We start from the raw sequence: 18,236 nt of genomic DNA on the forward strand, positions 1-18,236 counted from the left end.
TCATGAGATATTAATTTCAGTGTCATAGACTTTGGTGCAGTTTATATCCTTGTGATGTTTTGGGATTTAAAAGATATAGGCCAGCTAAACACCAAAGTAACTATTTAAAAATGAAAGTTGGCAGGTGCACAGGTTATGTTGTTTATGCCATTTTTGTCAGGTCCATTCTTACACCAGACATTTAGAGAGTTGGATTATAAGTATGATCAAGTAATTTTAAAAATGATTTTCAGATTTATAACTACCGTGAGTGAATATTAGAATCTAGTCTACTAATTTTTAGCGGTGAGACATAAAGAATCATTCAGATGTTGACAAAGTTGCTTTTTATGCAGCAATTTATGATTATCTGGACTTTGCACATGCACAGGACCCGTTCTGTGCATGCATGAACAGGCCATGCAACATTGGACGATGATCGGCATCAGACTGTCATTGATTAACAATCTGATGCTGTTTGGGGGTAGGTTGGGGAGGGAGCTCTGATGGCCTCCATTTCTCTAAACAGAGTTGTGTCTTTGTCACTTAGGTCCTCATGGGTGCCCCAATAAGCCCATTTTTTTCTCCTGATATGGGCCATATAAACTATTTATTTCCATTTTGCATTATGATGGATTTCAAAAAAAGATTATAGTATATATTTAATAGATTGAATAAAGTGTATTTTGTGTAGTCCTTCAATTTGATAGTTTTGGTAAAGAATGGGATCAATGTTGCCCCTTCAAAGGTCCAAGTGTTGTTACTTACAGTAATCTGTACCTATAGAACATAAAGATTAGGGTGGGATTTGGTGCTTTTCAGGATAGGGCTGAGATCCTCTAGGTTTAAGAGTTATATTTTTTTGTGTCCACCACCCCCCAGAATTACTCATAAGCACTTTTCTGACCATACTTTCCGTAAATCTCTTTTCACTGGTTTATCACTGTGTTAACAGGCTGTCTAATTTTGGAATTAGTTCATTATTTCAGGAGTGCAGTTCCTGTGGTCTGAATAGTTTTAACAAATGACAGGCAGGTACCCCAATGCAATGTTATAGATTTATTAATTCAAAATTATTTATTTTAAATATTTAGCATTCAGTGTATTATAGTTTTAACCATGGATTTATATATTTACAAATAAGTGAACAGAAAGCCATGACCTTTGTACAGGTTGAGACTCCCACATCCAGAAATCAGATAAACAAAATTTTCCAAAATCCTAATTTTTTGGCACGTGACTGAAAGATAGCGATACCTCTGCTTCCTGATTATTCAATGTAAACAAACTTTGTTTCATGTACAAAATTATTAAAAATATTGTATAAAATTACCTTCAGGCTATGTGTATAAGGTGTATAATATTTTGTCTATAGACTTGGGTCTTATCCCCCAGTTTATCTATTATGGTATGTAAATATCCAAAATACATAAAAATCCAAAATACTGTCATCATGAATTAAGCAATCAAACTATATGAGCTAGTGATGGCAGCAAAATAGTGCAGCATTTAAACATAGTTTGATCCTTACTACAATTGTATTATTCTAGTAGAAATATTTTGCCAATTTATGTCGGAATACAATAATAATTTTCAATAAAACCATATAGATCACATCATTTTCAGTCTCCTATTCTAGTTAATGAATCTTCTGTGCTTAATAATTCTTAAAATCAAAATGTATATATAACTGCTATATAATGCTAATTTTAAAGCTTTTAATTATTGTTGTTGGCCTTTGCAATGTTTTGCAAAATGTAGAACAGTATGTAATTAATTTAATTAAACAGGAAACAACCATAGAATTGACAATATAACATATAGCTCATTAAGAAGTCTATTTATGATTCTTCCATTAGCGTTAGCAATTCCTCCTTACTATGTCACCTTATCTAGGCAACTAATTAAAGTGAACATGTTGTTATGATATGCATTATGGCAAACAATAACAAATATTTAATAATTTAACCATAAGTGGTATGTTCATAAAGTAGGCTTATTTATGAAAGACTGTTGATGCTGATCTGTCCCTCTCCAGGCTGAATCTAGGATTTTCAGCACCCGGGCAAAGGCAGTAATTTAGCACTAACCTAATTTAGCATATATATATATATATATATATATATAGATCATACCTGACAAAATTTATATGAATAAATGAAACATTGACAATCTAGTACAACCTGCTGCATACTGCTTACATTAGAACCCGTAAGTGCCGCATCTCGTTTGATTGACTATATGCACTTTACGTGGAGATTATCTGACCAATTTTCCCTCTTTTTTCATTTTTATGTACTACTTTTCATATATTTTTTTCTGCGATCTGATGTTTGGTTTCTGGATAGCATGTGCTACTACATTGAGGTATACTGTATGTCTTATTTATATTGAGATATGTAACTAATTTGTACTGTTAAATGCTATGAGATGTACTGTATATATTTATAAGTACATATGTTGTCTTTGTCCTCACTGTTTGTGATCATATATATGCATCATTGTACTATGGCATCCTAGAAATGTTTTTTTTTTTATTTGCGAAAGATACATCATTGGCTAAGTGCTTTAGCAGCTAAAAAATGCTTTGATCTATGCAGCATTATGCTGACATAGGTAGCTACATAATGATACACTACTTGGCCTTAGGTGGCATATGCTTAGATTGTGAGCTATTCAGTTTTAGTTACTAGGTAATCTAGTCCGGTCCTCATAGCAGTCTTGGATGATACATTCCACAAATGGAGGCTAAGCATTTACATCATGCTGGGATAAAGTTTCCAGTGAGTGCACACCAGGCTTTTTTCTGGATACCAGGTAATGCACTTTTGATTTCCAGACTCCAGGGCACCAGTGGCCACAATCGCTTGAATACTGCCAGCGTATTTACCAGGTAGTATTCAGCACATTAGTGTAATAGATTAGTATACTGCATTTTTTTTACAATGATGTTACTTTCACTATTGGTTATGCTCAGTGTGATGATGCACCCTGCACACAGGTGATGTTTGTGATGTTTGCAATCAACTTGATTGTGATACCACTGGCCCATGGGCAGTATATATGAGGGACCTGGAGCTTTCAGTAGATATCTTGGAAAAGGTCTTCAAGGGTGATGGAAACGTGTGATAATTTGTAACTACTTCTATGCCTGAATAAATCTTCTATGCATCTACAAGTTTGGTGAGTGCACCCCCTATGTGGCTTTGATATATATATATATTTATATATACATTATATATATATATACATATATATATATACAAAATAGAAGCAGTGGCACTCTCAGGCTTTCACACAATAAGTAGATCCGGAATAAAGGCGGCACTCACGGCGTGAAATGAAGAGGCAGACGCAAGTCTGATATCAACGTTTCAATGTTATGAAAACATTTTCGTCAGGATCGAAAATGTTTTCATAACATTGAAACGTTGATATCAGACTTGCGTCTGCCTCTTCATTTCACGCCGTGAGTGCCGCCTTTATTCCGGATCTATTATTGGACACAGCGCTTGCTGTAACCACTGGAAGGCACCGGCCATTTCATTTTGCTTCAATCCCAGCTGTGGACTCAGGGAGTGCCGTGCAACAAGCTTTGATATAGATATATATATATATATATATATATATATATGACCACATATATGCTGTAAATACATATATTGCCAAGGTTGCTCCTCCTGCCCGGCCTTCCCCCTCACATTGCCCACTTGTAACAGCCACTGCTGGCTGCCTGCTGTAAAGGTCTGAGAGGTACTGGCAGGCAACTGGGCAGTAGGGTTTGCAGGAGGCACTGTCAGGTGGTAGAGTAGAGGGAGGCTCTTGCAGTCACTTGGGCAGAGGGAGACTTGCAGTAGAAGCAGGTGCCCTTACCATGATGGCGCTATACGCAGCTGTGGGATGTGATATTGGGTGGGGGAGCAGCTGGCCAAGGAAGGTGTGCAGAGTTCTCAGTGCCTGGTTAAATCTGGCGCCCAGGACATAGTACTACTTAGCCCCACTAATTGCAGCCATGCCCTCTCTGCCTGATTGTTTAGTTGCTGCATTGTTAATTTGTTTTAAAATAATCATACCGAGCCCTCACTTCTGACCTTATGAATGGTGTGCTAAATCATATACTTATAGTATGTTCTGCTATCTCGCTGACTAACTGCTTCTGGTACAGCTGTAGCCATGCTCATCATGGCTAAATCTAGGTGCATTCGTGCCACATTTGCTGCATGAATTGGGACGCCTATTAGCACCGGTAGTGTCCATACATGCCAGCTGTATCCACAATGAGTATGGCTACATCTGTAACTTGGATATCAGATACTTTCATTAAATCATCTATAGCTACAGCAGAATTTGTTCCTTTCATTTAGACAGTGAACAAATTAAATTTTTATATTCAGCCTTAATGTTGCTTTAGTGTCATATGTGATGCTCCTTTCCTGTGAGGATTTGCACAAAGAAGAACTCTGTGTCACAGATTACTGGCAGAAAAATTGCAGACTACATATCTGTTTACTTAGTGTAAAATTTTAAGATAGCCAACAAAATTGAATGTTTATATTGTGTGCTATCTGTAAAAACAAAACAAAAACTTAAGGGGAATCAAAGCATTCAATTATTAAAGGTTAAAGTCTTTACTACTCAAACAGAGATTAAAAACTCAGCACCAGTAGGCCAGAAAACAAGGACAGGTAAACCTTTTGTTCAACTTGACAAGTTAACGAAGTAAAGATCATTTTATCAAAAGTGTGCCATGAGGTTTTGATTTCCAATTACATTATAGCAGGTGCTACGTATTTATATCTATTTCATTTTATAAAAATGACTAAGTGGATTTTCCTTCATTTTATTTGTTATTAGCTTTATATATTGAACACATAATTGTTTAAAGTACTGAGATTCCATGTTCACAATTGCCAAAGAGGGCAATAAGTAACATAGTGGTTGTATCACTAAGCACCATATATTGGGGGACATTCCTGGAGAGTTTCTATAGTATAGCATTCTTAGATAGAACTGCTAGTTTTTAAATGTATACAATTGTTTTTAAATTAAATTTTAGTGCCATATAGTTTTGAAGAAAATGTCACAATTCATTCTGCCAGGAAAGTCGGCGATTGACTTCTAATAAATTTCATCTTAGTGGTATGTATTTTTAGTCCAAAATATTTTATTCTCAATACAGACTGTCCCTGAACACATTGTTTTTCCTCTTTCAATATTATTATTGGCCTTTGTTATGCGCCTACTATTGCAATCATTTTACAGTAAAAAGGCTTCAAGAGTTAGTCAAAGAATTCTGTATGATATAAAATTTGCTTTGCATAATGAAAGCTCAGCAAAATTCAATATACATTATAGCCTCAGATAAAATTGCATACAGATTATAATGAGTTTGAGGAAAATATAAGACCTGCATCACAGTAATGTTAATTCTGACCTTGCAGCAAGTTGATATTGAAAGGCATATGCAGTTCTTTTTACATTATCTAGACACATTTTAGATTGTCAAATGGCACAAATGATATATGGAGGTGGATTTCAATATTGGTAAAGTCATCCTAATTGTAAGAAGTTTAAAGCATTACTTGTACTAGTTAATGAAATATATACTGTAGTAAGTTATGGCAATGACATGATAATATTGGTCAACATGGACAGGGTATATACATATTTTATAAATTTTTCTTGCTTTAAAAATGTATAAGTATTTATGTTATATTTCTAAATGAAAAAAAAAATGTGTGCTAACATTTATTATTGTGTCTCAGAGAAATTTCACAGTTTATGCACATGGAATATTAAAGACACTGGGCTAAGCACAGATAAAGCATGAATTATTTTTCTCTATCCATGCTCTGTCATCCAATTTAGATGAACACCCCATCTGTGTGGCTGTCACAGGAATCAATACTCCAGATCCAGGGACCATTGGCAGAACAAGCACCCCTAGCTATTACTATTGCAGTGGAGAAATTCCTAGCTTACTTTTTGCAAGTAGCAATCAATAATCCTGCTTGAATCACATTTGCTGAATAGTAAGCAGAACTTCTTTGACACAGTGAAACTTACACATCTCAAGGGAATCTCCACCCATCACACTGCCTGAAATGGGAATGTCATTTCTAACTCATTTTCAGTTTAAAGTCAAAAAGTACAAATATAATGCATTTTACATACATGTTAATTAATTCTATATTGAATCTAACTTTGTATGATCTCCAAAACTAAAAACATACCATAAAAATATATTCCTGCAAAATGGTACAATTATAATATAGTGTGTGATGTGCTACATTTAAAATGTATAATAAATTACCTCCTGATTATTAATAAAGTTTTTTGTATTGAAATAAATAGTATAAATTTCATTTTGTTTTATATGATTGTAGATTGTAAACTCTCACAAGCAAGGCCCTCTGTCCCCTCAATTTGTTTTCCTTCTCTTACTTAAGGCCAGTACTCACTGGACGATGTGGGAGAGATGAGTGCTGAGCGAACTGCTCAGCACACATCTCTCCCGCCGCTCAGCACAGCACGATGTGTGCTGAGCGTGTGGGGGGAGACGGGGGGCCGCTCATTTCACCCAGCGGGTGAAATGAGCGACCTGCTAGATTGGCCTGCATGCAGGCCAATCTAGCACCGGCGATAGCGATGCGTGGGGCTGCGCATCGCTATCACTGTGGGGGCTACAAATGGAGCGATCATGCTTAAAATCTAAGCAATCTAGTCAGATTGCTTAGATTTTAAGCAGCGATCGCTCCGTGTGTACCCCCTTTAGACTATTATCTACTCTGTATTCCCTACAATTGCACCTAACTCTTGTTTTCTGCTACCCTGATGTTTATTTTAGTGTTATGGATGCTGATAATAGCAATTTTTATTTACATGTTTCATATTGTCTTGTATGGTAACTGTTTTTTATTTGTTAGGTACAGCACTTTGTTAAGTACTTTGTTAGGTGCTGCAGAACCTTTGTGGCACCATATGAATAAAGGATAATAATAATAACAATAATAATAATAATAATAATAATAATAATAATACAGGTTGAGTATCCCATATCCAAAATGCTTGGGACCAGGAGTATTTTGGATATCGGATTTTTCTGTATTTTGGAATAATTGCATACCATAATGAGATATCATGACGATGGAGCTCAAACCTAAGCACAGAATGCATTTATATTTCATATACATCCTTATACACACACCCTGAAGGTCATTTTAGCCAATGTTATAATGTACTTTGTGCACTAAACAAAGTTTGTGTACATACACACAATTCATTTATGTTTCATATACACCTTAAACGCATAGCCTGAAGGTCATTTAATACAATATTTTTAATAACTTTTTGTATTAAACTAAGTTTGTGTACACTGATTCATCAGAAAACAAAGGTTTCACTATCTCAGTCTCACTCAAAAAAAGTCTGTATTTCGGAATATTCCGTATTTCGGAATATTTGGATATGGGATACTCAACCTGTGGTTTGAGAGACTAGTTTTAAAATACAGAATACATAGTGGGGCTTTTGTAGAATTGTAAAGTAAACACAATTTGCACTTTCTGTTTATGAAAATTGTGTCATTGTGTCATGCACACCGAAACGTATTATATATCTGTCTAGAGAATATGGTGACAGAGATGCATTTTGCATTTATGCTTAGAGAGGCAGAATGAAGGATAGAAGGGGCTTAAAGGCATGAGAAAGGTACATTAAGGGGCTTTTTATGCAAATGCATCTGATTCTGACCATAATAAGATGTACTATATGTGCTTGTCAGGAGGTAGATCACTTCCAGAGTATTTGAACCCTGGTGAAAAATATTGATGACTATGACACTCTTCTGATTAATTGAGTACATGTCAATCCCACACAGTGACGCTATTACTATTAGTGTGGCTGCTGGAATCTATCTGCCTTTTTGTTTACTGCTGTCTGCGATTGAAAAGACCAGGGATATTTGTATTTATTGAACTTAATTAGCAGTTTCATTTTGTATTTGCATCTGGTTTTAACTTTTTCATAACAAATTCAACTTTATTAACTATTATTAACAATTTCCAGTGTATATTTATAATACCTGCTGAGTGTGGGGGCCCTTGAGAAAAGAGGTGCCTGTCTTGTGTCTCACATCCTGTATCCAGAACACAAGCTTTCCAGGCTGCCATCTGTGACATATCTTTGGCAATGTTTGATACCCTTATTATAATGCACTACCAATTTCACAAGAGTCAACATTTTCTTCTATTTATAGAGGACTAGTTGCTGGTGGAGGGCTGTAAATTCTATCCATTGAAATCCATTGTACAGTGTTCTGATTTATTTGTTACTAGTATCAGCTGGGACATGGTACAATCAGTTTGCTGCCTGATGCTACTTGCAACCAACATCTCATGTGCTGTATGGGAGCTTGAGGGCTCTGTCATAAAGTATGCACTGTATTTGAAGATCTTCTACATATAATCCACCAGAGTGAAGATCATTCTATAAACTAAATACTAGATTGGATATGCTAACATCCCAAAAAAAAAACATATTCAGACATCCAACTGCTGGTCCTACTTTTCCACACACTAGCCATCAAATTAAAGTACCTGCCCTATCATAATAAAATTTACATTTCTCCCATAAACTAAGCACCAGAGTGGAGCATTTGCAATACAATCCACATTTAAGGCATGCATTAAAAACTACAATAGTCATCAGATTGGATGTCAGCTTTATATACAGTTCTATACAGTACATCAGAATTGATACTTTGTTAACTAGCCCCAAGAATTGGAGCATGCATCACAGATTAAGGGGGTCATTCCAAGTTGATCGCACGTAGCATCTTTTTGCTGCCCGTGCGATCAACTAGATGCCGCCTATGGGGGAGTGTATTTTTGCATAGCAGGGCTGCGAATACTTGTGCAGCCCTGCTATGCAAAAAACGTTTCCTGTAAAAGAATACCAGGGTAAGAGTTACTTACCCTGTGCGATTGATCTAGCGATGCAGGTCTCGGAATTGACGTCAGACATCCGCCCTCCAAACGCCTGGACGCGCCTGCATTGGACTCACCACTCCCCAAAAATGGTGAGTTGCCGCTCAGTTCTGCCTTCCTCATGTCAATCTTCTTGCGGTCGCCACTGCAACCACTTTTCTCGCTAGTGGGATTTCTGCCTTCCAATAGCCGTCGCCAGGCAACAACGTGCCTGCGAAATGCGGCTGCCGCGCATGCACAGTTCCGACCTGATCGCATGGCTGTGAGGAAGCGCAGCATGTGATCGTGTCAGAATAACCCCCTAAGTGTCAAGTTTTATACACTAGCTATATTATTGAAATCTGGTTTGTACACCAAAATTAACTCAGATAACAATCAGACTTTATGTTAATCATTGAAAAGATGGGTCTTGACAGCTATTCAGATAGTTATTAAGAATAGAATAGGGTTACACTCATTTACAATGGTAACATATTGTAACTTGACAACATGTAATTGATTTGATGAAGAAAACAGTAATGATGATACATAGTTTCATACTATACAGGTGCATATGTGCTATTCCATACTCGCATTATTATGATGATAGCAAAATGATATATACAGTATATATATATATATATATATATATAAAATTTCTGAAGACACTAATAAACAATGTAAAAATTAACAGAATCCTTCTGTGGAAATGGGACTACAGTACTTACTGTATATTTCTTAGATTCCAACCATAGATAAGAGATGTTCCTAATAATGTCCCTATAGGGATAAATGCTCTCGCAAGAGGTTTAACCTAACACAGATGGCCTAATGGCCTAAATGAACCACAGAAGATATTATTTTATTTTCCATAAAAACAATGCAGTATTTACATTATTGAGTCTCCTTCTCACCCTGGAGATTGATATTTTGTTGCTTTTAACAAATACTACACATTTGGTATCAGGAATTGAGTTATAAATCGTTCATCTGGAAAGATACATCTTTATTCTTGGTTTCCAGTAAACTTCCAGCAGACCTGCTTTGGAGTTACTATATTTGCTATGAAGAAAAGGTTTTTATCCAGTACACTAGATTAAGCTCATCTCACATTTTTTAATATATATATATATATATATATATATAAATAAAATTCCATCCTTTTTAACCATTCAAAATCCACCACTTATGTGAAGCTAAGTTAATTTCATTGCACATATCATCTACCCCTGAAGAAGTCCTTTTGGGCAAAGTGCATAGGGTTATTGGTATGCAGTACCCATACAACCATTAGAATGTCATCTGCCTAGTGAGGTCATACCCTATGGGTATAAGCATTATTCATAACATCTACTTCTCAGTTGTGGAATATTTGATCACTTGGATGGGAGACCACCAGGGAATACCGAGTTTAGTAGAACTCTTTATTTAGCACCTTACTCCTTGCCTAACACCGACAGAAGAATCACTACTCTTATCTTCCTTCAATCTACTTATGTTTCCACATTGTGATCTGTCTGGCACAAAACGTTAATACTTGTGATTCATGGGGATGAGCTAACTGGCACAAAACCAGTGTCTCTATTCTCGATACCAGTTTGCGTAATTGGCAGCTTTGGGTCTCATAATTCAATTTAGGAGTATATTTTGGTGATTATATCTCTGATCACAATCTGAGACCAAAGACTTTTATAATTCATGTTATTTGTGTGTTTATGTGTGTAATTTTGGATACCATATTTTAATTATTTTCATTAAGTCATGTATAATATGCTTACCATATTTTGATCATTGTTAATCAGCTTAAGAGTGCAACCCCAAAAGAGTCTTACTTCTTCTCTACTTACTTTCTAGAATATTTGATACCTACTACATTGTTTGAAGCTATTTTAATGTAATGTACTGCATTGTTTTTATGGAAAATAAAATAATATTTTCTATGGTTCAGTTAGGCCATTAGGCCATCTGTGTTTTGTAAATTCTCTTGTGAGAGGATTTATCCCTATAGGGTAACTATTAGGAACATCTCTTATCTATGGTTGAAATCTTAGAGATATATAAGTAGTCCCATTCCCAGAGAAGAACTCTGTTAATATTTGACATTGTTAATTAGTGCCCCCAGATATTATTTTAGTTCTACTGTATTTCTGAATTTGGTACTTGGTAACAAGGGACCGTAGTATACAGTAGGTGCAGATTATTTATAGTAGCCCAAGAGATGGGCATTTTCTTGTGTTCTATATTTATATATTTATCTATATTTTTTTCATTTAATCATGTACCTTTTGGTTCATTATTTACAGGTGCATCTGTGCTATTTCATACACACATTTTCACAATAATCGCAATATAACATATACTGTACAGTCTGTCTATCTATCTATCTATCTATCTATCTATCTATCTATCTATCTATCTATCTACCTGTCTTTATATGTCTATGTGTATATATATATATATATATAGATAGACAGATAGATAGATAGACAGATAGATAGAGATAGATATAGATATAGATATGCAAATAGAAAACCACAGCACTCGCCACACCAGAAGCGGGGTGCAGCAATGCACTAACCACTCAAAGGGTGGGGTGCACATAACACAGCACTCACCATCCCAGAAGAGGGGTACACAGCTGCACTTACCACTCACAGGGTGGGGTGCATGTAGCCCATGACCACATCGCTCTAATGAATTGTTGAGGATAAGTGAGTTTACTTTGGTGAGTGCTGGGTTTTCTGTTTGTATATATATATATATATATATATATATATATATATATATATATATATAGTTTATGTCTATATTTTTTTATTTAATCATGTCTTTTATTTCCCTTTTGATCCATTACTTAAACTGAAAAAAAAGTTTCTGGAAATCTTGTAATTTGCACATCAAACACATCTGTGTAAAGGGGGGTACACACGGAGAGATCCGTGCTTAAAATCTAAGCAATCTTGCTAGATTGCTTAGATTTTAAGCACGGATCTGCCGTGTGTATGCCCTCCAGCGATAGCGATGCGCGGCCCCGCGCATCGCTATCGCCGATGCTAGATTGAGCTGCATGCAGGCTCAATCTAGCGGGTCGCTCACTTCACCGTTGTGTGAAGTGAGCGGCCCCCCGTCGGCTTTCCCCCTCGCTCAGCACATTGCGCTGTGCTGAGCGGGTTGAGAGATGTGTGCTGAGCGGTCTGTGTTAAGATCGTTCAGCACACATCTCTCCCGTGAGTACCCCCCTTAAGACCCTGATGCACTTATTATCAATTGCATTTAATTTCAACTTACTAGCAAAGAGAAGCAAGTCGCCTCACTGATGTCTGATATAACATACTGTAGTATAACAAATTATTTTGTAAATATATTATATTCATTATATACAAATCAGAAGATGACTTTAGTACTGCACTTGTTAACTAATGTTTCTCTTATTTTGTTTATTAGTTAGTTCGTATATTGTATTACAAAGATATGTGCTACAAATAATGCTATAGTATTTACCTTTTATTATGTCTATAAGAATTTATGGTTATCTGTTGTTGAGAGCATTTAGCTTCTCTTGTAGTTTTACAAAAACTAATTACAATATCAGCATTCAACATATCTACTATTTAGAGCAAAGAGCTATGCTATAAATTGTGGACCAGCAATAACCCTGCTTTGATAAGTAGTATACACTAAGTTACAACCCTATGAAAAGGACAGCATTTGATTAATAGTATTTTTTTTTTTTGGGGGGGGGAAGTGGGCTACAAATCATACAGCTAGCTAAGATTATAATGTCTATTGAGAACCAACCGCATCTTTCATGTCTCTTGTTTGTGTTGTAGAAAAAGAAACTGTATGTATCATATCAATTTTGCCTGCAGATTATTATTAATGTTGTTATTGAACAATTTTCTCTTTCTTTTTATTAAACTGTGCACATGAAATAGTCTAACATTGTCTGAAATAATGATTACAACAGCTTGCTGGACAATTTGGAAATAGGCTCATGAGACTGGTTAAAATATGTGATTTACCTGGGGAAATCTGCAATGTAAACTGGTAAAATTTACCATATACTGTAATGATGAAAATAACATACGCCAATCATTATGACTTCTTAATAAACCTATAATATAATTATTAAATGGAAACTTGCAAGCTTATATATTTTATTTTGAGTTCTACTTTATTTTCACTTGAAGCATGTCCTCGATTTACTGTAAATATCAAAATTATCAGTGAAGCATAATGACAACAAAAGTCCCAGCACAAATCCATCTAAGGTTATATTATTTGATAAATGCAAATTACAGCTCAAAATAATCGAATGGATTTTTTTTGGTTTCTTTTCAGTCGCCTGAAAACATTCACTAATAAAACAAAGATAGCATGCAGTGTCATTGTACTATTGAAACTTTGTCTACAAAAGAGCCTTCAGCCATAGAAGTGGCACTATTGATTTCTATTATTTAGACAAACATAGTTGTTGTTTTTTCGCTCTGTGAAATTCAGCACAAAAATTGCTATTTAAAAAGAACAGAGTAAGCACTATTATAGACCCAGTAGAAACAGTGTCAGGTACATTAAAATGTATATGTACCTGCATCTTGGTAATGCCAAATTGTGTACTACAGTATATATATATATATATAGATATATATAGATATATATATAGATATATGTATAGATATAGTGATTAAAATCACTGAAACGCAGTTGTCTGCTATTGGTTGCCTAAACTGTGTTTTTATTTGCTATGGCTGCCACACCTGCCTGTTTCTTATATCTTCCATGTGAGGGCACCGGCTACATTTTGGCATCACAGTTGTTGGGAGCGCCAGACCTTGGGACTCTGTGTGTGTGTGTGTGTATGTATATATATATATATATAGATAAACAAATACTTTTTGAGGAGTGCACAAATGTACTAATTAACACTAGTGTGGATATGAAATGAGCCCAAATGATAAAAATTATTTTCTTTATTTTAAAATACAAGTAAAAGTTCATATTACATAAAAATTCTCTAAGACATAGACAGCAATGTCAGTTTAATTGTTTTTTTAATATATATATATATATATATATATATATAGGAAATCACGACAGCGCTCAAAGCCTATGTATATAAAGCAAAAAATGGTGGTGCAAGGCAGCAATAAATATAAAACACTCACTTCTCTAGCGATGCAGAAAAAGTAGACAAGTCAGCACTCACGTGTAGATGAAAGAAAAGCAGGATTTATTCCTTAACCAAACGGCATGGTGAAGTACAGCAAATACAGCAAACACAGCCCGACAGGAAGACCAGTCAGTTGAAACAGCTGTCGGGCTGTGTTTGCTGTATTTGCTGTACTTCACCATGCTGTTTGGTTAAGGAATAAACCCTGCTTTTCTTTCATCTACACGTGAGTGCTGGCTTGTCTACTTTTTCTGCATCGCTGGAGAAGTGAGTGTTTTATATATATATATATATATATATATATATATATATATATACCATTCACTTATCAATCATATAATATCAATACAGCATAAAGTATATACCAATAAAAATTATAAAAATTTTATATGATATAATTTTCACCCAACACCTTTTGTCTATGGCGACTTCTTCAGGGGTGTCTTTGTCTTATACCATGTACTTGACCAACATTATCTTGTACTCTAATGCTGGGTACACACTAGATGAGATTGTGGAAGATGTGCCTGATTCTGACACACTGTTCACAATATTGTCTCATGTGCATGTACTGTGTTGCTGATGATGTGCACTCCTGGAGAGGCAGGTCTGCCATTTAAAATCACCAGTGAGGGCTATGCTGCTTAATGCAGCATGGCCTCCAACCCCCTCCTCGCCATCACTTGTTGCTGTCAGAATTGACAAGTGTGTATGCACTTGCTGATCCTGGCCCTGCCAGTTTCTGTCGCTAATTATATCGCCAGGTACACGTGCTGTGTTTTGTGTACCTGGCTAAATTCATTGTTTTCTTGTTCATTGTTCATGGAACCCTTGTAGTGCCATATACATAAATATAATAATTGTAATAAAATAATTTATATATATATATATATATAAAACAGAACAGGCAAGTGGCACTCACGTACTTCTCAGGAATCAAGAACAGATGTGACCCTGTTCTGATAGCTTAATGTTTCGGTTTAATGTAACTGTCGTCAGAACAACAAGTGTAACAGTAAACGAACATACCCTTATACAAAACAGATGCTCCATTTGGTTTTATATTGCCATCAATGTCGATGTTTCGTTCCTTCAATGAGATCTTTCTCAAGACAGGCATAAATGATACTAATTCAGAATGGTTTCAGACAATTAAATCCATACTGTAAATATCTATAAAGAAAAGAAAAAATACATAAACAATAACATGGACCATGCCTCATGGGTTCTCGAGTGCACAACGGGATAAAGAATAACATACTGCATACCAGTACGATCTCCTACCCTGCCCTAGCCATATGGATTCCCGCGAGCGCATATTATTATTATAATTTTTTCTATCTTGTTTATTTGAGTAATTTCCTGATTTAACATTACATACCATTTTACAGCAGTGGAACGCAGTGCACCGGCTTACTGTTAGCCCTTATTTGTCGGATTTGTTTATTTTCACCCTCGGGTTGATGCAGCACTGGTGGAACACACAACACCACGTACTTCCTGTTTGGTGGAAAGCAGAGCGCTTCCGCCCTTTGTATATGATGGAAGCCATTTGCAACTGATGAAATGATTAGTTATTTCTCCGTTGGTGATAGGCAAGGAATGTTTAATGTTGGGTTATTATATATTGTAGAACACCATTTAGTATCTATTCTCTATTACACATGGACACTTCTGGTCCAATATTCTACTCCCTGTTATCTAACTATAAATACTAAGCCTGTTTGATCCATGTGTGTGGCTGTCAGCATGGAAGGTCCTGTGATAGAGAAGCCCCTGTGAGTATTTTGGCTTGAATCTATTTTCATTATTAATCTTTTAAGTCTAAAGTGACGAGTTGACTAAAGGCTATATGCTTTTATCCTTAGCTCCATTTATATGGATGCATTGAAGAAGTGATATTTTTACTAGTTGAACCCATCACTAGTAAGTGTTAGTTTGTATACTGTGTGTCCTATTTGTGTGACTTCCTATAATTAGGACATATGGTTTATGGATATTATCACCACTCCTTTGCAATATTGATTCTGACAGTCCTCCTACCTACTTTATACACTATGCACTGAGTTGTCTCCTTGGTGACCGTGAGTGTTGTATTTTGTATATCTTTTTTTGTGTAACCCACAAAATCTTTGGTGTACCCTATTAATATATATTTTTTCTGAGCATGGTGTTTAAGTAAAAGAGATTGTACTGTTATGCAGTATGTTATTCTTTATCCCATTGCGCACTCGGGAACCCGTGAGGCATGGTCCATGTTATTGTTTATGTATTTTTTATTTTCTTGATAGATATTTACAGCATGGATTTAATTGTCTGAAACCATTCTGAATTATTGTCTGTATGAGAAAGATCTCATTGAGGGATCTAAACATCGACATTGATGGCAATATAAAGCCAAATGAATAAATTGAACATTCTTTTTATTATATGAGTGAGTGACCTATTCCACATCAGTGGACATGTCTACATATCTTAATGGACCCTGACTGAGGGCCCATCTAGGAGCACCCTACAGTTGTCTCATCTAGTGGATGTGAGTGCAGGATTTTGGGAATATTTATATATATATATATATATATATATAGTGGGCCAAAAAAGTATTTGGACAGCCACTGATTGTGCAAGTTGACCCACTTAAAAAGATGAGAGAGGTCTGTAATTTCCATCATAGGTACACTTCAACTGTGAGAGACAGGATCTGAAAAAAACCAGGAAATCACATTGTATGATTTTTAAACAATTTATTTGTATACTCTTGTGGAAAATAAATATTTGGACACCTACCAAGCAGCAAGATTTCTGGCTCTCACAGACCTGTTACTTCTTCTTTAAGAAGCTCTTCTATCCTCCTATCATTATCTGTATTAATGGCACCTGTTTGAACCGGTTATCTGTATAAAAGACACCTGTCCACACCCTCAAACAGTCAGACTGCTACCTCTCCAACATGGCCAAGATCAGAGAGCTAAGGACCCCAGGGACAAAATTGTAGAGCTGCACAAGGCTAGGTTGAGTTACTCGACAATAGGCAAGCAGCTTGGTGAGAAGAGATCAACTGTTGGTGCAATTATTAAAAAATGGAAGAAATACAAGCTCACTGACAATCTCCCTCAATCTGGGGCTCCATGCAATATCTCACCTCGTGGGGTATCAATGATCTTGAGAATGGTAAGGAATCAGCCCAGAACTACATGGGGGGCCTAGGTCAATGACCTCAAGAGAGCTGGGGCCACAGTCACAAAGGTTACCATTAGTAACATACTACTTCTTCATGGATTGAAATCCCGCAGCACCCAAAAGGTACCCCTGCTTAAGCCAGTACATGTCCAGGCCCATCTAAAGTTTACTAATGACCATCTGGATGATCCAGAGGAGGATTGGGAGAATGTAATGTGGTCAGATGAGAGCAAAATCAAACTTTTTGGTATGAACTCCACTCACCGTGTTTGGAGGGAAAATAATTATGAATGGCATCCCAAGTACACCATACCCACTGTGAAACATGGGGGTGGAAACATCATGCTTTGAGGTTGCTTTTCTGCAAAGGGGACAGGACGACTAATCCTTATTAAGGAGAGAATGAATGTGGCCATGTGTCATGAGATTTTGGGCAAAAACCTACTTCCCTCAGTAAGAGCATTAAAGATGGAACATGGCTGGGTATTCCAGCATGACAATGACCCCAAACACACCACCCGGGCAACTAAGGAGTGGCTCCATAAGAAGCATTTCAAGGTCCTGGAGTGGCCTTGCCAGTCTCCAGACCTCAAAAAAATAGAAAATCTGTGGAGGGAGTTGAAAGTCCGTGTTGCCCGATGACAGCCCCAAAACATGACAGATCTAGAGAAGATCTACATGGAAGAGTGGGCCAAAATACCTGCTACAGTGTGTGCAAACCTTGTCAAGAACTACAGGAAACATTTGACCTCTGTATTTGCCAACCGAGGTTATATTACAAAGTATTGAGTTAATCCTTTTGGTTGTCCAAATATTTATTTTCCACAAGAATGTACAAATAAATTGTTTAAAAATCATACAATATGATGTACTAGGTTTTTTTTCAGATTCTGTCTCTCACAGTTGAAATGTACCAATGATAGAAATTAGGACCTCTCTCA

At 36.1% G+C, this 18,236-nt stretch overlaps 1 protein-coding gene across 3 annotated transcripts in view; it reads right to left on the reverse strand.

The window, feature by feature from the left end:
• Positions 1–18,236, reverse strand: part of LOC134927886 (cadherin-10-like) — a 680,078-nt gene that overhangs the window by 624,836 nt on the left and 37,006 nt on the right. Inside the window, exon 2 of one of the 3 annotated variants that reach the window (XM_063922967.1) lies at positions 15,145–15,288. The exons of the other annotated variants lie outside the window; for them this stretch is intronic. The gene's annotated coding sequence lies outside the window, so the exon portion shown is untranslated. The remainder of the gene's footprint in view (positions 1–15,144; positions 15,289–18,236) is intronic. 3 annotated transcript variants of the gene reach the window in all.

Source organism: Pseudophryne corroboree, chromosome 5, assembly GCF_028390025.1.
Source record: "Pseudophryne corroboree isolate aPseCor3 chromosome 5, aPseCor3.hap2, whole genome shotgun sequence".
Classification (NCBI taxonomy): Eukaryota; Metazoa; Chordata; class Amphibia; order Anura; family Myobatrachidae; genus Pseudophryne; species Pseudophryne corroboree.